The sequence below is a fragment of the Durio zibethinus genome, chromosome 17 (genome assembly GCF_047325235.1).
Source record: "Durio zibethinus cultivar Kanyao isolate XHJ-2024 chromosome 17, ASM4732523v1, whole genome shotgun sequence".
In the NCBI taxonomy this organism is placed as follows: domain Eukaryota; kingdom Viridiplantae; phylum Streptophyta; class Magnoliopsida; order Malvales; family Malvaceae; genus Durio; species Durio zibethinus.
This window is the reverse complement of record NC_143178.1, coordinates 21,666,915-21,689,413: the sequence shown is the minus strand read 5'-3', so window position 1 is coordinate 21,689,413 and position 22,499 is coordinate 21,666,915. Positions and strand designations below refer to the sequence as shown.

The window sequence follows — 22,499 nt, the reverse complement described above, 5'->3', positions numbered from 1 at the left end:
GTAGACTTTTCCTCTCTCAACAAGAATTATGATGTTTGATCATAATGTTTAAAGGGTGACTATGTTCATCCAAATCAAGTATGAGATGAGTCTTATACATATGAGATTATGTGATAAGTCACATAGAGAATTAGAAAAGGAAAAGAGAATTATCGGTAAAACAAAGGAATAAGACATTCATTGCAAACTTTCTAAAAAATCTCATGTTTTAGTGTTTAAGGATTTACATTGTGGATAGTAAGCAATTTTTGAATGCATGATCTTGTCATCAACCTGTGAATTAAGTTGGCATCGCTTCTGTTATGCTTCTACAAATTAAGTTTTTTGCATTATTTATGATATTTTATATTGTTCATTGTATTATAATTTTATCCTTCATTTTATAATAACAAAATATCATATGATTTAAAAGAGTATATTATACATATTAAATTTGACACTATGAATGTTAAATTAATATATAAAATGCAATTTATATGTTACATACCAAAGGAGAAAAGTCATTTTAATGGAATAGACAATGGTTGTTATAAGCAACTGTCATTTTTTTATATATAATAAATGATGGTTGTTATAACCAACCGTCATCTTTTTATGAAATAGATGGCTGTTGTTATAACAACCGTGGTCTTTTTATAAATTTATAATAACTAAGTGATAATGATAAACACTAATTTTATAATAACAAAATCTTATATGATTTAAAAGAGTATATATTATATATTAAATTTCTCTTTCCAATTACCAAAAAATAATGATTTTATTAATAAAAGTAGTAAAATATTTAAAAACAATAATCTAAATGATGTATTTTGTATAATTTTTAGCTGGTGAATAAAATAAATAAAAATGTAAAAGAGAAACGTTAAAAAGTTTGATTAAGAATTAATTGAAATAGTTTGATTGAATGTGAGATATTGTATTTTTTATTTTAAAATTAATTTATATTATTCACTTATCATATTATTATTTTTATTTCTTTACTTTCAAATTTAGACTTAATTAGATCCAATTTAAAAAATAAATTTGTGGAAAAGAAATGTCTCTTATATATAAAAAACCATATTACACACTTTGTAATCAATGTGGATTAAAACACTACATCTATACTACTTATAAAATTTATGATTGAGTTTCCGTTACGAATCAAATGATTCTAGTAATTGCAAAAAAATAAATAAAATAAATGATGCATTTGTCTTTTTATGAAATAAAGGATAATTGGTATTCATGTGTTAAAAAATATATTATGAAAATAAATTTATTATCAAATGTTAAATAAATAATTTTATAAATATCACATATTATTCATGTGTCATCAAGGGTAATATAATAAAGTAATTCATTAGATAATTTTAGATTGAGCGAATCAAAAATAGAAAATTTATATTCTATAAGGTCAACAAGACACAAGAATTACTCATTCTTTTTAATTATCAATTTTCTCTTGAATCATTTGTCCGTTCGAAATTTAAGAATTCGCAAACCAAACACCATTTAAAAAAAATTATTTTTGTTCCTTTAAATATATAATTTAATTGTAATTAAACATAATATATTAATTAAATCATACAAACACATTTCATTTTTTGTGATTAAAATATTTTACATAAAAAATAATTAATTAATAACTTTTTGAATCACAAATAATTATAATTAATTAATAATTAAAAGTGTCGTAATGGTTTTGGAGTCGCCCGATGAATTTCGAAACGAAAATAAAAGAACGAAAAATGGAGTCGCCATTAATCTTTTTTAGCTAGGTGCGATTGGCCACCTATTAAAATTTATCCTTCTAATAAGATTTTAAAATTAATTAAAATTTATTAAAAAGATAATTTTACGGTCTGCAAAACAGTCTAAGTTCGGGAGTCGGTTACGCGTGGGGAAGGATTAGCACCCCCACGACGCCCGTTTAAAAATAGTACCACTTAACTACGTGTTATCCTTTAATTTTGATTAAAAATAATCTCATTCTCGGTGTTTGAAAAAATAATTTTCTTGATTGTTTTTGAAAATTGGTTTCTTTGGTTTTATTTTAAAAAATTATTATTCAAATTTTATTCGAGAAAAATAAATTAGAACCTTTTTTATTGAAATAATTCTCAAAATACTCAAGTATGTAATATTAGAACAACTTTTTTTCACCTAGAGATTTCTTAGACATCGCTTCTCGGAATACCTAAGAATCTCATCCTCGGAGGTCCGAATTTACTTTTTGTAAAAATTATATCATGCATGCAATGCAAATAATAACATGATGCACACATTTTATTTTTTTATTTTTAGAAATTTTATTAATTTTTATTATTATTCTTATTTAAAAGAAATGAAGAACAGAGGAATTTTTATTGTATTGAAGATTTTCTATAAATATTCCAATACATTGGTAATATTTAAGAAAAAATCTTCTCACCTAGGGATTTCTTAAAGCATTTCTACTCGAAATACTTTTGGAATCCCATCATCAAACAAAATTTCCTTTTTTTCTCATTTTTATTACCTATTTTTAATTTATTAGTTAATTTTATTATTATTTTTTATAACTAAAAGAAAATTTTTATTGTATTGAAAATTTTTATGTAAATACTCTAATACCTAGTAGTATTTAAAAAAAATCTTCTTACCTAGAGATTTCATAAGCATCACTACTCGAAATACCTTTGAATGTCATCGTTGGATAAAAATTTCATTTTCTTGCATTTTAATTTTTGGTATTATTATTAAGTTTATTTTTTTATTTTTAAAGTTCATTTTAAAAATTAACAAAGTTATAAAAAAACATTTCATCATTTAATCTAACAAATATAAATATTTTAATATGCATAAATATTAATAAAATAATATATAAAAAATCAAAAAAAAATTTTTTACCTGAATTGGACCAATCAATAGTCAATATGGATTTGGTCGGCTCAATGATTTGAGTGTGTTTTGGCTGTTCGGCTCGATCTAGGTGCGATCTGGTTGGTTCAACGGTTCGATATCGATTTAGATCAATTTGGGCAGTTTAGTTTCGATTCAGGTAGATCGGTCAGAGATTGATGAAGGAAACGAGTCGTGGGTCAAGTGCACGGATCTTGGGTCGGGTCACGGGTTGACGTACAGATCCTTAGGGTTCAAAACAACGTTGTTTTGGGCGTTTATTGAAACGACGTCATTTTGGCTATTGATAGCTTATATAAAAGCAACAAAATTTTTTTTTGGTCATTCTCCCTTCTTCAGAAAAAAAACTCTCTTTCAACCTTTTTTTTTTCAGGTCGACCTGGTGCCGGTGGCCATCCGTCCTGACGGTTGTTGTGATCCTCGCTAGCGACGAGCTCCGATTGTCGTCGTCGGTGTTAAAAAATTTCAAAAAACACCCACAAAATTCTTTTGACCTCCTGAACATAGATCCGACCTTCTTTTCACCAAAAAAAAATCTCTAATTCCCTAGATCTGCTCTTGAAGTTTCGGTGAAACGATTTTTTTGGGTACTTTGGCTTTTTTTTTTTTGTTAAAACTGACTTTGTTTGTTTTTTCTTTATGTAGGGGCTCTCAGCGCTGGGTTCCTCCCTGCGGGGAGGACTGAGTTTTTTTTATGTTTTTTTTTTTCAGAATCTAGTTTTTTTTTTGTAGGGTTCCCTCTTTTTTTCTCTTTCCTTGGGTTTGGCTAAGAGCTCTATTTATAGAGCTCCAATCATGCATGGCACAAGGCTCGGCATGGGGTGCAAACACGAGTCTCATGCCCTTTTTATTGTTTTTGTCTGATTTGATAGTGGTAGGGCTAGGAGCGAATGGGATGGGTGATCAGAGGGGTGGAGAGTAGGGTATGGTGAGGGATGGGTAGTAAGGTATGGTGGTAGTGGTGCCGAGGAAGGCACCACTGCCATCCCATATTTTTTTTCTGTTTTGTTTATTTTTTTTTTGGTATCTTGTATTTTAATTTTTTTGTATTTAATAATAATAATATTATTATTTTTTTGCTAGACAAATTTGATGTCCACAGTTGCCCCTCTTTGCACATTATTGAGAATCGGGAATAGGACAAAGACAAAGATAATAATTTTATCCAGAATCTATAAAGATATTTCTTTTCTTTTCTTTTCCTCTTTTTTTTTTAACACAAAAAATGAGAATAAAGGAATGGGTAGGTGTTATTTCCAAATCGAAAATGCTCCTCTCACTTAAGGTCGACAACTTTTGAAAATTTAAAATCTGAAAAAAAAGCTCCTCTCAGCAGAAGCTCAACAACTTTAAAAATTTTATCTTGAAAAAGGTTTCTTTCAGCAGAGGCTCAACAACTTTAAAAATCTCATCTTGGAAAGGGCTCCTCTCAGTAGAGGCTCAATAACTTTAAAAATCTTATATGAAAAAGCTCCTCTCAGCAGAGGTTCAACAACTTTAAAAATTCTCTTAAAAAAGCTCCTTTCAACAGAGGCTCGACAACTTCAAAAATCTCATATGAAAAAGTTCCTCTCAGCAGAGGCTCAACAACTTTAAAAATTCTCTTAAAAAAGCTCCTTTCAATAGAGGCTCAACAACTTCAAAAATCTCATATGAAAAAGCTCCTCTCAGCAGAGGCTCAACAACTTTAAAAATTCTCTTAAAAAAGCTCCTCTCAACAAAAGGCTCAACAACTTTAAAAATCATCTTGAAAAAGCTCCTCTCAGCAGAGGCTCAATAACTTTAAAATTCTCTTCTTGGAAAGGGCTCCCCTTAATAGAAGCTCAACAACTTTAAAAATTTTATCTTTTCTCAAAACTGAGTTCTTATCTTTGAATAAGTAAATTTTTCTCTTTTTAAATCTTTTGTTTGATTAGGAAATGGAAAGTCTCTATCCTCATTATTCATGGATGCATGTACTTAGTGCTCTAAATACAATGCATGTAATGCAATTAAAATTAATTATTACGGTAAAAAAGTTTTCAAAATCTCTCGCTTTTAGCTTCTTTTATCAGAATTCTTAACAATTGCCATATGATCAATCTTAACATCTGACCATTGAATTCTTTTTAACCAATATTTTACAACATCAATATCTTCTTATCCTTTTCTCCTTCTTTTTCATTTGCCTTTGTCAACTTTTAAAAAGTAATGCTAAGATCTTTCATGTTTGTTTTTCTTTTCATTATTTTATGTCCAAGACCAATAAAATGCAATCACACATTTCTCATATTCGTATGGCGGACAAAAAATGAGAATAAAGGAATAGATAGGTGTTATTTCCAAAGGAAAGATAACATATTTTATTAGACTGGTAACAAGTGCATGGCAAAGTATTTGAGTTGAAACAAAGGTGCCTAAATAATGATTATAAGATAATCATGAACAAAATATTTTCAGATTCTTTTTCTAAAATTAAATTAGATGACTTCTTTGATCCTTCAGAGTTCACCAAACTACACTTACCCTTGTATTGTAGAATGATGCTTCTTCTTCGTATCCAAGCTACTTTTTTCAGGTTTTCAGCTTAGATGAGTCATTATTTTTTCATTTTTTACTTTTTTCATTTTTTTTCTCTTTTTTTTTTCAAGCAAAATATTTTTTCACAGCATCTGAGTTTATAGGAGTAGGTAAATCACTTCCGTCCATCTCTACCAAAATTAATTCCCCACCAGAAAAGGCCTTTTTCACCACATACGGGCTTTTCCAATTTGGTGTCCATTTTTCTCGATTATCATGTTGATTTGGAAGGATCTTTTTCAGCACTAAATCTCTTTTCCTAAAGCAACGGGGATGAATTTTCTTATCATGTACTCTCATTATCCTCTTTTGATATAATTGACCATGACAAAGTGCTATAAGTCTTTTCTCTTCAATGAGGTTCAACTGCTCGTAACGATTTCGAACCCATTTTGCATCCTCTAATTCTACCTCCTTCAAGACTTTCAGCGAGGGAATTTTCACTTTGACCGGTAGCACAACTTTCATTCCATATACCAAAGAGAACGAGGTGACCCCAGTAGATGTTGGACTGATGTTTTATAAGCATGCAAAGCAAAAGGTAACTTCTCATGCCAATCTTTGTAAGTATCAGCCATTTTTTTCAAGATTTTTTTGATATTCTTGTTTGTAGCCTCTACTGTCCTATTCATCTTTGGACGATATGATACCGAATTACGGTGATGAATCTTGAACTGAATGTAAACTTTATTCATCATTTTACTATTTAAAATTTTGGTATTATCAGAAATAATTGGCTCTGAAAGCCCATATTTGCATATTATCTCCCTTTTTATAAATTTACATACCACAGATCGGGTCACACTAGCATATGATACGGCTTCTACCTATTTTTTGAAGTAATTAATCATCACAAAAATGAATCTATGTCCATTTGAAGCTTTTGGGGTAATGAGACCAATGACATCCATACCCCACATAGTGAATGGCCATGAAAGAGCCAAAACATGCAATACTATTAAAGAAGTATGGATCTTGTCAGCATAGATTTGACACTTATGACATTTTTTGGCATAATCAATACAGTCACACTCCATTGTCAACCAATACTATCTAGCCCTCATAATTTGTTTAGCCATTATGTGATCATTTGCATGTGCCCCACAAACTCTATCATGCACTTCTTCAATAATCCTCTTCGCTTCAGTTGCATTCACACACCTTAAGAGTACTTGATCTTGACCCTTTTTATAGAGGACATTTTCATCGAGAAAGAAACTCATAGCCAACCTTTTAATAGTTCTCTTATCATTTTCTGTTACATGTTCTGGGTATTGCTGGCTTTTAATGTATTACATTATGTCATGATACCATGGCTTCCCATTAATTTCTTTTTCAACACCTGAACAATGTGCTGGTTCATCCTTCACATCCAGCTTGATGGGTTGGATTTCAGTATTTGCATCTATTTTAATCATTACAGCTAGAGTAGCCAGTGCATCAGCAATTTAGTTTTCTTCTATAGGCAAATGCTTAAATTGAACTTCTTCGAATTGTTTGACCAACTGATAGATGTACTTATGGTATCGTATCAACTTGAAATCTCTGGTTTCTCATTCTCTTCGCAACTGATAGATGACTAGAGCTGAATCTCCAAACATATCTAATACTTTGATTTTTTTTTAATTGTTGCTTGTAAACCCGTAACACAGGCCTCATACTCAGCCATATTATTTGTGCAATTAAAATTTAACCTAACTGTAATGAAATAATAGTGCCCATTAGGAGATATTAAAATTATCCCAATACCATGACCCAAAGCATTATTAGCTCCATTAAAATACATCCTCAAAGACTTTTCACCAGGTTCATTTTCTTCAATGGCCATCATATCTTTATAAGGGAACTCCAGGTTTATTGGTTCATAATTTTTAGCAGCATGATCAGTAAAGAACTCGGCTACGACACTTCTTTTTATAGATTTTTGAGTCACATAAATGATATCATATTCTGAAAGCATAACTTGCCACCGTGCTATTTTTTTTGTCAATGAGGACTTTTCGAAGATATACTTAATAGGATCCAACTTTACTATGAGTCAAGTAGTGTGATAAAGCATGTATTGTCTAAGCCTTCGAGTTGTCCAGGCTAATGCATAACATATCTTCTCTAATGGTGAATACTTGACTCATAATCAATGAATTTTTTGCTCAAGTAGTATATTTCTCATTCTTTCCTGTCAGTTTCATCTCTTTGTCCCAACATACATACCATGAAATTTTTATGTACCGTTAAGTATAAGATCAATGGCTTTCTTGGAGCAGGTGGTACCAATATAGGCAAATTTGATAAGTATTCTTTGATTTTGTTAAAAGGTTCTTGGCATTCATCATTCCATTCTCTTGGATCATGTTTTCTAAGAAGCTTGAAAATAAGATCGCACTTGTAGGTGAATTGAGAGATGAAACAAGCAATATAGTTCAGTCTTCCTAGGAAACCTAGCATTTCTTTTAGGGTACGAGGAGGAGATAAATTCTGGATGGCTTGTACCTTATCTGGGTCCATTTCGATTCTTCTTTCACTGACCACAAAGCCCAATAATTTTTTTGATTTGGCACCAAATGTACATTTAGTAGGATTCAACTTTAGCTAAAATCTTCTCAACTTGTTAAATAGCTTTTTGAGATTAACTACATGATCTTCTCTTTCACGAGATTTCGTAATCATATCATCCACATATACCTTTATTTTTTTATGCATCATATCATGAAAAAAAGTCACAATTGCTCTTTGATAAGTGGCACCAGTATTTTTCAACCCAAAAAGTATGACTTTGTAACAGAATGTCCTTCACATGGTCACAAATGTAGTTTTTTCCATATCATCTTGAGCTATTTTGATCTGATTATAGCCTGAGAAACCATCCATAAAGGAAAATGTGAAATGCCTAGCAGTATTATCCACTAGAGTATCGATATAAGGTAGAGAAAAGTTATCCTTAGGGCTTACCCTATTCAGATCTCGAAAATCAACACACATTCTCACTTTTCCATCCTTCTTAGGCACTGTACTATGTTGGCTACCCATTCAGGATATTTTACCATCTCTAAAAACCAGCATCAAATTGCTTCTTTACTTCATCTTTAATTTTCAACAGCATCTCTGGTTTCATGCGCCTTAGCTTTTGCTGCATCGACTTACATCCTGGTTTTAAAGGTAACTTGTGCTCTACAATATCAGTGCTGAGTCCTGACATATCCTGGTAAGTTCATGTGAGCACATCTACATATTCTTGGAGTAGCTCTTCTAGCTTCTGTCTTTCAGCTGGTAAAAGAGATATACCACTTTTAACCTTTTTTTTTCACCATCTTTCAAATTCACTAATTCGGTAATTTCTTGGTGGGGTTCAATTGGCTTATCTTCATGTTCTATTAATTTTAACAAATCAAAAGGCAATTTGTAGTTATCTTAATCTTTCTCATTATCAAGTTCATCCACATGAATTAAGTTTTTGAAATCAAATCCAAGATTATTGTCATGATTATTTTGTGTACATTGTTTGGGACCCTGCAAAGGGTAAATGAAGAGAATATTGGCACATAAAAATGAAATGAAAAGAAAATGATGGAAAGAGAAAAATAGAAAGTGAAATGAAGATGAAAATAATAGAAGAAATACAGATGCATTTTTTAAGTCTTTTATTAAAATGACAAACATAAACACACCACAAAAGATCTCCTAATACTCGTAGAAAGCAATTAGAGATTTAAAGTTTCATAGTACATTACTTTTCCAAAGTTTTAAAGACAACAGATAGCTATATAACTTTTCAATTTTCTAGCTTAAAATATGAAGGACAAGGGTACACGAACAGCTCTTCACTTCGACTCTTCTTTTTTCCATCATCCACCATTTGAATGGCCAGCTCTAAAAATTCTTCCATGAATCCTGCACTTAAGGCTCCCGATAAATCTGGATAGATATATCCTCTCAAGTGAAAAGAATCACAGAGGTATGGAATGACTATAGGCTTGACTCCGGCTCATATCCTCTAAGATTAGCTATCCTCTTATCTCTTTTCTCATTCACCATTTTTATTTTGTCCCCTCTTGTTGGTTTATATCCCAAGCCAAATTTGTCTCTCTTTTCATATATAGTCGATGGTTTCGTGATTTCTTGCAAGTTTTTTTCAAGTTCAACTTTAGGTCACCATCCCATCTTGGTAAGCTATTTGACTACCATTTTAGTTGTCGTAGATAAGTATGACAAATACAATTTAGATCCTTCAACTATATATATTGCATTGGCAATCTTGAAAGATCTATAAAAGCATTTCAAAGCTTCATCTGTTGATTCCACATAAGGGGTATTTATCGGTTGAGTTACTAATAAATCTTCTTCTTCTGCCACACATGTTAGCTTTTCTTCAACAATGAATTTCACTTTCTGATATAATGAGGATGGAATAGCACCTGCCATATAGATCCACGACCTACCCAATAAATAACTGTATGAAGGAAAAATGTCTATAACTTAAAATTTTATGTTGAAAATGCATGGGCCAATCTATAATGGCATTTTTATATCCCCCAGCACCTCCCTTCGGGTTCCATCAAAGGCTCTCATTATCATATAACTAGGTTTTATATAAGATCCATCAACAGGGAGTTTTGTAAGAGTAGTCACAGGTATAACATTGGTAGATGAGCCATTATCAATCAAAACCTTAGCCATTATATAACCTTTACATTTCATAGTAATGTGAAGAGCCTTGGTACTTCCTCGACCTTCAGGAGGAATCTCTTCATCACTAAAAGAGATATAATTTGAAATTGTCAAATTACTAACAAGCTGTTCCATATATTCAACAAAAGTATTGTGAGATACATATGCTTGTTTAGTACCTTCAGCAAAGCATTACGGTGTGACTCTGAACTGAACAATAATGACAATAGCAAAATTTTAACTGGTATCTTATTAAGCTGTTCTACCACGCTATACTCGTTATATTTTATTAACTTTAGAAATTCACATGCTTCACTCTCAGAGACTAGCTTCTAACATTCTTTTTATGAGGCTGCGTCAAGACCACTTTGACTTTTCTTTTCTTCTCCTATCTTGGCTTTCTCTCTTCTAGCTTTTTCTAAAGCTTTTGGGGTATAACACCTCCCACTTCGAGTCATGCCTCTTACACCCGTTATGTTTGCAGTATCTGGATTGACTACGATATCACAATCATATTTTTACGGTACTACTTTATCATTCTAATATGAAAAAGGGTCAAAAACTTTAATTGTCATCACTGATCGGGAGATAAGCCTTTCTAGCTTCGATGTTGGCTTCTCATCATAATAAATAGTTACCGGTCTACGCACAAACTTATTCTTTGAATCAATGGTAGACATTTCAGCTTTCACCAACTCTTCTCTCTCTTGGTAAAACTCTATTCGACCCATATCCATCAACTTTTGCACCTCTTGACGAAATTAGTGACAATTCTCGATAGAATGCCGGAGAACACCTTTGTGATAATTATAGCTTTGTGATAATTACACCTTTGTGATAATTACACCTTTGTGATAATTAGACCTTAGTGATAATTAAGGTATTTATTGATGGTCTGATATGATTTGGTAAAGGGTTTCCATTAAAATTTTGAGTCCCTTATTAGTCGGTATCAAAGTTTAATACCCTTTCATTGATTAACCTTTGCACTTTACCCTTCAAAGCAGTACAGTTCTCAGTGAAATGACCTAGATTCCCATAGTGATAATCACAATGTGCATTGGGGTCATACCATTTGGGAAATGAAGGTTTCAAGGTTTCAATGATAACAGGAGCAAGCTGATGTTTCTTAATGAGTTTGAAATAATGATTGATGAATGAATAACAACATGAAAAGTTTTACATTACATTGAATAAGTCAAGAGTGATAAAGGCAGAATCGAGATGTTCAGTTCCTGATTAGGACATTGAATCTGGGAAGAGATTTCTTACAGGAAGAATGTGAGTAGAAGAGACAATTAAGAGCAACATTAGCTCGATCTTAGAAGAGCAGTGTAATTGGATCTTTGAAGAATCAAAAGGCTTGACGTCCAAGAAAAGAGCTTGAGAAACTTAAGTACCATACATTAAATAGGAATTAATTGGCCAACATTTGCATAGCATGCATTGAAATTCATATGTATCGTATAGCATATACTACTTTCAGAAAAGTATAGTGTATAAATTCAAGAAGCAGGGGTGTTCCAACATCCCACATAGAAAAAATAGATGTGAAGATATTTTCAAATTTGAGAAGAAACTTGTTAGGTAAGTTCCTAATCCTTGAAATAAGATGTCTTTTGGTATCAAGGTTGATTTATAATACCTTTGGGCATAATCTCTTGAAATTCCTTCAAACACAATTTTCAACTCCTTTGGATATGATTGTCAAGGAGCAATTTACTTTCCAAAGTCATGGTGCCTCTATTTAGAGGAGCAATTTACTTTCCAAAGTCATGGTGCCTCTGTTTAGAGGAGCAATTTACTTTCCAAAAAGTGATGCCTCTGTTTAGAGGAGCAATTTATTTTTTCAAAGTCGTTGAGCCTCTGATTAGAAGAGCCATTTATGTTTCTCAAAGTCGTTGAGCCTCTGCTTAGAGAAGCTTTGATAAAAAAAATAAAAAATAAAAATATCGAGTTGAGTCTTGATTGGGTGTCTACGTCTTTGCGCAATTTCTGTTTCATAGAAAATGTGCAAAAAGAGGTAGCTGTAGACACTCAATTTGGTCCAAGCCCAGATCAATTGGGTCTGGTCCAAATGGGTAAGCCCAATTTGGCTTTTATTTTGTATTTTATATTATTTTTATTTTTATTTTATATTTTTTCTTCCTTTGTATCTTATGTGTTTATTATTTATTTATTTATTATTACTATGTATTAATATATGTATATCTTTATTTATTTATTTTTCTATTAATATTTATATATGTATTTTATTTATCTAGTTATATATTTATTATTATATTATAATTTATTTATTATTATTATTTTTTTATTTATCTTGTAATATTTTTTATTTATCTTATTATTATTTTTTTAATTATCTGTTAATTTTTTTATTCATTTATCTGATTTTTTTCGTTTATCTGATTTTTTTTCTCTTTTTTTGAGGATTAGATTGAAGGCTTTGAAGAATCCTACCATGAATGGGGATTCAATTAAAATTCAGATTGGATTCAAAGATTGAATTCTCATCCAAAAAGGAACAGGGATTGATCAGAAACTCTTCTGATCAATCCCTATAAATAGGTACTGGAACAAAATGAAGAACACAGAAAAAAACAGTAAGGAAATAAGCTACTAGTTGAGAGAAAATGGCATATAGAAGATTTTTTGAAGGCTAAGAAAAGGTTTAGAAGTGTTAGAACAGCTGTAGGAATCGAAAAAAAGTTTTTGGAGATTTTTGGCGAAATTTTTTTTTGAAAATTTCTGAAAAATTTCCAGATTCCGGTGAACTTTGCAACAAAAGTTAAATTTTTCGGTGACAATTTCGGTCAAGTTTGAAGTTTCCAATCAGCTGCCCAATTTTTGGTGAAGATTCCCAGAAATCAACCAACTTTTTGGTAAACTTCCGGTGAAAAACCCAGATTCCGGTAAAAAATTTTAGAATCCAGTGAATATTCAATTGGAGTTCTTCGACCATTTTAGAGAGAAAGAAGAAAAAAAGAAGGAAGAGAGAGAGAGAGAGGAGAGAAGGTTTCTGTCAAAAAAATAAAGGAAACAGCCTTATATATCCTCCCAAAATGACGTCGTTTTTGCTTTAAATAACTCAGAGGATCCGCGTATTTTGTCAAGATCCGACCCGACCCGAGCATCGACTCATTTTCGACCCGCGCGTGTTCCACCTCCTCGAGCCATTAACCGAGCTGAGCCGACGTCCCGAGCCGCTTCTCCAAGCTGTTTTTCTTCCTTGAGTCGAGCCGAGCCAAGCCGTTCTCCGAGCCGTTTCAGGTTTTTTTTTTATTTGTTTATTTATTTAGTTATTTATTTTTATTATTAAATTAGGATTATTTAATGTTCTTTTATCTTTATTTTATTTTTATTTTTGTTTTACTTTACTTTTTTTTATTTTCACTTTTATTTTGTTTTATTATTTTATTTTCTTTAAATAAAATCCAAAAAAAATATTTTTGGGGAAAAGTTAAAGTATCAATTTTTCTCGAAAATCAAAGTTTTCAAAAAATATTTTTGGGGAAAAGTTAAAAGTATCAATTTTCCTCGAAAATCAAAGTTTCCAAAAAAAAATATTTTTAGGAAAAAGTTGAAAGTATCAATTTTCCTTAAAAATAAATTTTCAAAAAAAAAAGTTTTTGAGGAAAAGTTGAAAGTATCAATTTTTCTCAAAAATAAAAGTTTTCAAAAAATATTTTTGGGGAAAAGTTAAAAGTATCAATTTTCCTTAAAAATAAATTTTCAAAAAAATAAATTTTTGAGGAAAAGTTGAAAGTATCAATTTTTCTTGAAATTAAAGTTTCAAAAGAATATTTTTGGGGAAATGTTGAAAGTATCAATTTTCCCTGCACAAGAACAATCATTCTTTTATTTTTATTTTTATTTTTTTTGTTTATATTAAATAATCTGACGATGGAGCCTCTACAAGTGAAACAGTAGTTTTCTTGTATACTTCTGAGGTGAGGGAATTTTTTCAATTTTTTGCTAAAAGTATTAGAGTCAATTAAGAATAATTTCTAATAATTAATTACTTGGTAAAATTTTAAGGTTCATTGGATAACACAAATTTAAGCTGGTACCATCTTTTGATGGGCGTCTATAACCTTATTGACACATGACCGAACTCTCGAACCCTGTTCTGGTTAGTAACCCTGAACCTATTTTTTTAGGGACCCTTAAACTTAGGTGTTCCTTGAAAGAACAGATTTCTTAGGTGGCCAATCGCACCTAGATAAAAAAAAATTAGTGGTGACTCATAAAAGTCAATGTCTAGCAATAGATCCCCGGATCTAGACGTTATGACAAGTATGATTATTTAAAAAAAGTATATTAATATTGCCACGTTATCAATTTTAATTTCGGATGTGTGGTCAATTTATTGAAATACAACAATGTTCATTATATAAATTTCAAAATGTAATTCTTAGTATCACATATATAAACCAAATGTTTTTTGGGCATAAATATACAACTGACATCAAACATTTTCTGGGTATAAATCTACAACTGACTTGACATATGTCAAATATGTTTTTTCAATTGGATTAATGAAGGTGTTTTTAGCAAGAAAACACCATGAATCATCCCTAACAGAAAATTTTGATGGCATTTTTTACCAAAATAACCTTCAATAATGATGTCAAAAATTGATGTTTGAGATGTGTAGATTAACTACAAACAGAAAAACTAACAAAGAAACAACTCACAAGGATTTGAATAATGACAGAATATGATTATTGGACTAAAAGTGATAAAAGTTCACCATCAAGACTAGAAACTAAGGGATATAAAAACATTATCCTAAGAATTCTAATCAAGGATACAGAATAATAAAAGTTCACCACTCTAAGAAATCCAACTAAGAGATACAGAACTTAAAGAATAATCTAAAAAATTACCTAAGGATAAATAAAACTCTATTCTACTTTTTACCAGTGAATAATAGAAAATATTTAGGCTAGGAACATCCCTTTAAGCATGGAAACTTTCAGATTGCATTGCTAGAATCACGCCTAAAATCATGAGATTTGCATGTGAACATAATCTGCCTATTTACTCCTGAACCTAACCACAATCCCATTCATATTCATTATCTTCTTTTTCAGCTAGTGTGAACATAATCTTTTTATTTCAGCCCACCTTATTTATGTATGGATTTGGACCAAGAATATGCCTATCTTATTTTTGGATAAGTCTGCCTTAGTCTCAACCCAAGTTGTATGATGTGCAGACACTCTGATGTCAATCTCCTCTGGTTGGAAAAGAGTTGTTGGAAAAGACTTGTCCTTAAGTCTAAACTAATATTTTTGTCATGGTAAGGTGATAAATCAGCAACATTGAAGGTGAAAGATACTCTATAAGTGTCAAAAAGGTCTATTTTATAGGCATTCTCCCCAATATATTAGAAGACTCTAAATGGATCATCTACCTTAGGTTGTAATTTGTCAAACTTTCTTAGAAGAAATCTTTTTTCCCGTAAGTTAATCCACACCAAATCATGTTCTTTGAACTTTACATGTCTTCAATACATATTATTACCCTCTTATATTTTTTATTTTTCAAGAAAAATTTCAAAAGGGCTATAACCAATAAGTAGAATGACTCTTGGGATATGCAATGTTGAATGTCCCTCATTGGTGGTAGACCAACTGATAACTCTTCCTGAACAATATTTTGAAATTCTGCCAATAGTGGTTGTATCACTACGGGAGGCTTTTCACTATCTTTATTCTTCTCAATCAACACCAAAGTATACATAGTACCACCCATCTTAATTTTTTTTTGTAATTAACCTTGGTAAACAAACTGTTTTCTTCCCCTTTGATTGGTTTTGACATCACCTTGGGCTTGGTAGGGCCTAGGATGATTTTGCATCCACTTTCACAAATGTATAAGTATTGCGGTAACCATCATAAATAACCTTTTTGTCATAATGCCAAGTCTTCTAAGTAATAAATGGTAAGCATCCATTGGAGCTACATCACACCACACTTCATCCTTATATTGCTTTCTTATAAAAAAAAAAACCAAACACCTCTTGCTAACTTTGATTTTATTTTTTTTTCGCAGCCAAGATAGCTTGTATAGTTGGGGGTGATCTACTGCTTTAAAGCCTAATTTCTACACCATAAAAGTAGAAACAACATTTTTAAAACTTTCACTATCAATTATAATATCACACACCTTTTCATGGGCAGTACATCGAATATGGAACACATTTTTATACAACCAATCTTCTTTCTTAGTAAGTATGGTACTCAAGCTGCATTATATGACTAAGGATTCTCCACAATCGCTATAGGTCACCTCTTCCTCTTTTTCAAGGTTTTGATATTCTTCAACCAATTTTTCTTTATTTTGCTCCAAGTTTTCCTCTATTAGAGTCACAATTTTCCTATTTGGGCATTCTAAGGTAATGTGTCCAAGCCCTTGACATTTAAAACACCTTTTGGTTTGTTCACTAGATTGAGGCTTACCTTCTCGGGACCCAAATCTCAAGTTATTACCATGGGCCTCATTTTATTGTCTTTTCACCTTAAAGGCAAGCTTGAATACATTGTTAAAAGTCTAATAGGGTTGTAACTGCACCACATTAGCTATCTCAATCTTTAATTTTCCAAGATACCGAGCAATAGTCTGCTACTCCTATTCCACCAATTCGCACTTTAACATGAGGTGGTCAAACTTAGTCATATACTCATTCATTGAGAGATTTTTTTGCTTCAAGTTATGGAGCCTAAGGAAGACATCTTGTCGAAAGTTATTTAGGAAATACTTTCTGTTCAACTCTCTTTTCATCTTCTTTCAAGTTGTAATTTTTCTCTTGCCTTCTCTTTCCCTTTGCTTCTTCAGATTTTCTTACCAAAAAAATTGCATGTTTTTTTAGTTTGAAGGCCACTAGCTTCACTTTGCGATGTTCAGGGGCATCATGGTATTCAAATATACATTCCACCGTGTGTAACCAATCTAAGAATTCTTTAGGTTGCATCTTTCCCTCGAACTCAAAAATTTTTATCTTTAGATTGAATATGCTAGGTTGAAGTTGATTTCTGCGGAGATAGTATCTAACTTGCTATGGGTGAGATAGGATGCTATCATCAAAACCACTGTTGTTTCTATGGAATGGATTGGTTTCTCTTTCATCTTTTTCGTTTCTCCTTCGTTACCTCTTTATCTCCTCTCTCTCTTCTTATATACGCAGTCGATGTTATAGTTGAAAGATCTGTTGCCATATCTTCTCTATAAGGGCATTCATTAGGTCAACATTGGTAGTTGCTGTAACGTCGGTGTTAGCTTCAACCTCTTTTATTGATGCTTGATGATGACAACTTGCCATAGCTCTTATACCAATTTGATATAAAAAATTGATGTTTGAGATTTGGAGATTAACTGCAAACAGAAAAACTAACAAAGAAATAACTCACAAGGATTTGAATAATGACAGAATATGATTATTGGATTAAAAGTGATAAAAGTTCACCACCAAGACTAGAAACTAAGGGATACAGAAACATTACTCTAAGAATTCTAATCAAGGATACAGAGCAATAAAAGTTCACCACTCTAAAAAATCCACCTAAGAGATACAAAACTTGAAGAACAATCTAGAATATTGCCTAAGGATAAATAAAACTCTATTCTACTTTTTACCAAAGAATAATAGAAAATATATAAGTTAGGAACATCCCTCTAAGCATGGAAACTTTCAAATTGCATTGTTAGAATCACGCCTAAAATCATGAGATTTGCATGTGAACATAATCTACCTATTTACCCCTGAACTTGACCATAATCCCATTCATGTTCATGATCTTCTTTTTTGGCTAGTGTGAACGCAATCTTCTTATTTTAGCCTACCTTATTTATATGTGGATTTGGACCAAGAATAGGCCTATCTTATTTTTGGATAAGTCTGCCTTAGTCTCAACCTAAGTTGTATGATGTGTACACACTCTAGTGTTAAATAATCTCCCCAAAAATTTATTGTGTGGAATATTAAAGGCGTTTTAGGCAAAAAATACCTTTAAGAATCCATTTTGACTTTTTTGTATGGATTTTTGAAGGCGTTTTAAAAAAATCACCTTCAATAATACTAACTAAAAATTAATCGAATGGATTATTAAGGGTATTTTTTTTAGGTAACACCCTGAATAATCCCTAACAAGATGTTATTAAATGAGTTTTTAGAAATAACCACCTTCAATAATCTGACTATTCAAATTTATCGTTTAGAATATTAAAGGTGTTTTGAGCCAAAAATACTTTCAAGCATCCGTTCCAACTTTTGTCTATGGATTATTGAAGGCGTTTTTTACCAAAACCGCATTTAATAATCATAACAAAAATTTATTGATTGGATTATAGAAGGCAAGTTCTGCCAAAAACGCCTTCAAGAATCGACTTCATATTTTTTCTATGGATTATTAAGGGCGTTTCTCTACAAAAAAATGTCTTCAATATTCTTTGCAAAATTTTTTAAAGCAATTGGTGAATGCGTTTTTATCAAGAAAACACCTAGAATAATCAATTACAAATAATCTCTGCAAAAATCCAAAAAGGCTAAAAGGAGTGATCGAATCTATCACCTTTTAATTAACATCTATACAATCCAAAATTTTTGATATGATATTTATTGAAGACGTTTTTGAACAAAAATGACTTCAATAAGCCTACGAAATTTTTTGTCTAATTATTAAAGGCGTTTCTTGTAGAAAACGTATTCAATAATCTCATAAATTTTTTATGAGGGGATTATTGAAGATGTTGTCTGCCAAAACATGCATTCAATGATTTCCTATCAAATTTTTTAACTAGATTATTCAAGGCGTTTTTTTTATCAAAAACACTTTTAATATTCACTAAAATTTTTAAAGTAGAATTATTCACGGTGTTTTAGTTAAGAAACGTCACTGATATCAAGTTTTGGGTGATATATATAAGTAACAATATCGCTATTTGAATATTTAATGGTATTTTAATAATAAACTCATTAAGTTTTATAAAAACACGAAAACTAACAACATTTAAACGGTATTTATAAGTAAAAGATTGTTATAAAATTATCATTAATACGTTATTTTCTTATAGTGATAGAATCGAATAGGCTATTGATCTTCGATTCAACGTGTTCATCTTGTCGATATGATTTGATTTTTTTCATTACCGGAGAAGACAGCTTTTAATTAGTGCTTTTATTGCTTGTTATTTGCTATAATTTTATAGCAATTTATTAAAAACAAAAAAGGGGACAATTTCTGAAAAAAGAAAAAAAAGGCTCAACTTCCCACTTGATTATATTAGGTGAAAGATCAAGAGTGGACAATGTTGCATGGACCACTGGCTTTTTGAATGTTAGCATCTTATTATTGAGTTTGCTATGCTATTCTTTGGGGCTAAATCCCTTTTCCAAGGGAATCCTTTTTTAGCACTAATTACGTTAGTCTTAAAATCTTACATTACAACTCAACAATTGATCCGACTAAATTAATTAAGTATTAATTTCAACGAAATATATTAAATAAAATTTTAGAGATTACAAGTTTAATAAAATTTTAGAGATTACAAGTTTTAGAAAATTTAAGTGTGTAATTTTTTTTATAGAAAAATTAAACAAATAAAAATTAAAAAAATGACCCATCAGTCCCCTACTACATATCATGAAATCAAAAAGGTTCTCTCTCTCTCTCTCTCTCTCTCTCTCTCTCTCTCTCTCTCTCTCTCTCTCTCTCTCTCTCTTTTATGAATGAAAATTGTGATTTGCTCAAGTAAAATATTTCTTTGTAAAAAATATTACAATCCAAGGCCCATTTTTTATCTTTAAGATTATCTTTCCAAAACAGTGTTAAGGTAGTAGTGAATGTTTTTTATAACATTTTTGTTAATACGGTTAGGGTATTTCTAACTTTACTTGAATCCAATTTCTTCTTTTAACAATTTTAAAAACACACTACAAAGTTTTGACAAGCTTGAGAAATTATATATAAATTTGATAATTTTAAATATGATATCAAAAAATACGAATTAAAATTTTAATAAAAATATATGTGAAATTAACAAAACAAAACAAAAATTATTTTGTATTTGATAATACGAATTATGACACATTAATTTTATATTATATATATTAAATATGAAATAAATAAATACAAATACTTATCTTCCAATATCTAGCTATTTAAGAACCATTTGATCAAGTCATTCGTAATCCGTACCTATTACCCTTTACCAAGCATTAGTGCTTTATTTATATTTGGTTGGTGGGAGATGAATTATTTGATTGAATTAGCATAATAATGAACTCTACCTTGGGTTGGTTTAGTGGGAGATTAGTGTTGTCTACTCATATTTCCAATGTTTTCATGTTTAGTCACTAACCATATATTTTAATACAACCAAACCTTAACTTTAATATATAACAAATACTTATTGGTCCAAATTAAAAAAAAAAAAATTACAAAAGAACACAGTCTTCATCTTCTAGCAATAACTCCCATATGAAAGAAATATGCAGTAATTTGATATTCCACGTGTGAGAAATGTGAACTTAATTTTTTTTATTTCAAATAAAAAATATCACTTCTTAAAAATAATTAAATGAATGCTTGAAAAATAAGATCCTCACCCCCTCCATATAATTTATAAAGCTTTGCACATGTTTGGTGTTAAATGTTATATAGAATCAACAGTTTCAGTCTGGTAATGAGATGTGCCATGAAACTATCAAAGTGTTTCGGGCTTTTTCCAGTGAATGGCCTTTGCTTTCTTGAACCCTTCTTTCCTTCAGAACTTGTGTGCTTGTTGACGTCAGGTTTTGACTTCAAATTGTCTGTGGAGCTATGCTTAATTGCTCACTGAAGATCGGAATTAAATGAATTTCCAATAAGCATTGTGTATTGATGAAGACCAAAAAAAACATGTATTCAAATTGAGTCGGATCATTTCCTGAAAGACAAATAGGCGAAGAAGCATGGAATCTATACAATATATAGAAGTTATCCCTTACTTTAATTTCTCTTTGATTTGATACCAACTCATATTTTTCCTATTCATTTCAAATGCGACATCAACACATTTCATTGCCAGATAAGTTTTATTAAATATTATTATATATTATGTCATCTTCAAGCTTGCTTGTGTGATACGTGTACTTTTTAGGACAAAATTAGAAATTTTTTACATATTCAGGGTATTCTTGACATATCTCAATTTAAGACATCAATTTTTATTACCCTAATGTTGTCGCCGTCGGCCACCGTTACATCCACCGCCACCACCACTGCCATCATCACCACTTTCAAAAATACCACTATCACCATCATCGCTCCTACCACTATAATAGTCAATCAGCAAAATCACCAAATCGCCACAACTAGACCTAATACCCTATTTAAAAAAAAAAAAAAAAAACCTTTCAAAAACAAAGTAAAAACCTAACTATCTAAATACATACAAAACCAAATAAAAGATCAGATAAAAAATCAACATTCAAATTTCAAAAAATGAGTGACAAACTCATCTTTAATGAGGTAAATTTCAAACTGCAGCCATCACATTTCCTCAAATCCAAATATGAAAACCAAAGATTTCAATCCATAGTAAATAAAAAATTTTAATATTTCAAAGCAACAGAAATGGAAATCTAAAGATACCCAACAAAAAAAAATTTTCAGATTCAAACTAATGTTTAATTTCTCATATTTTTTCAAGATCCAAACTTTGCATGCATCAAAAGTCATAATCAGATCTATGGGTAATGATTAGTAAAAAAATAAAAAATATAATATGGTCAAAGAAAAAGCAAAGAAAGGAGGATAAAAAAAACCTACAACTATAACCACCATTAACAGCCTTTATAACCAATATTAACTGGATAAATCACCACTGAACTCAACCTCTTAACTATTACTATTAATCTTTACCATACACCATAACTGCTACCTAATTATCATCAAATCCTTCAACATGTCACAGAGTTAAAAAAAAGCCAAAATAAAATAAAACACAACATATCATTATAACAAAAAAATTAATAAAAAATAAAAGATAAAGAAACAAGAAAAAGCAGAGGTTTAAATTTTGTGGTTTTGGGTTTAAGAAAAAGTTAGGCAAAGAGAAGGAAAAAAGCAAGAAACGAAGAAAAAGGAACGAGCTTTAGGCTTTAGATTCTCGGATTCTAAATTTTTTGAGAGTTTTTATTTTTCTGAAAAATAATCTATAAAAAGCTAGAAAGAGATGAAAGGTAATTATACATTAACAATCTTTTTACCACTACTCCTCTGGTCATTTCTTGGTTCTATTACCTTTTGATGGTGACATGAAAGCAATTTTAGCCATTGAATTTTGAAGAAGGAAGATCTCAACCATTGGTTTTGTGAGGGTATACTATAATACTAGATTTT

The 22,499-nt window shown here is 30.8% G+C and overlaps 1 long non-coding RNA gene across 1 annotated transcript; it reads right to left on the bottom strand.

Annotated features, from left to right (window-relative positions):
- Positions 1-20,630: 20,630 nt before the first annotated feature.
- Positions 20,631-22,277, bottom strand: LOC149514113 (uncharacterized). The gene is made up of 2 exons (XR_016328984.1): positions 21,330-22,277; positions 20,631-20,951 (listed from the first exon to the last, which is right to left on the bottom strand). It is a non-coding gene; the product is annotated as an uncharacterized LOC149514113 (long non-coding RNA).
- Positions 22,278-22,499: the final 222 nt, after the last annotated feature.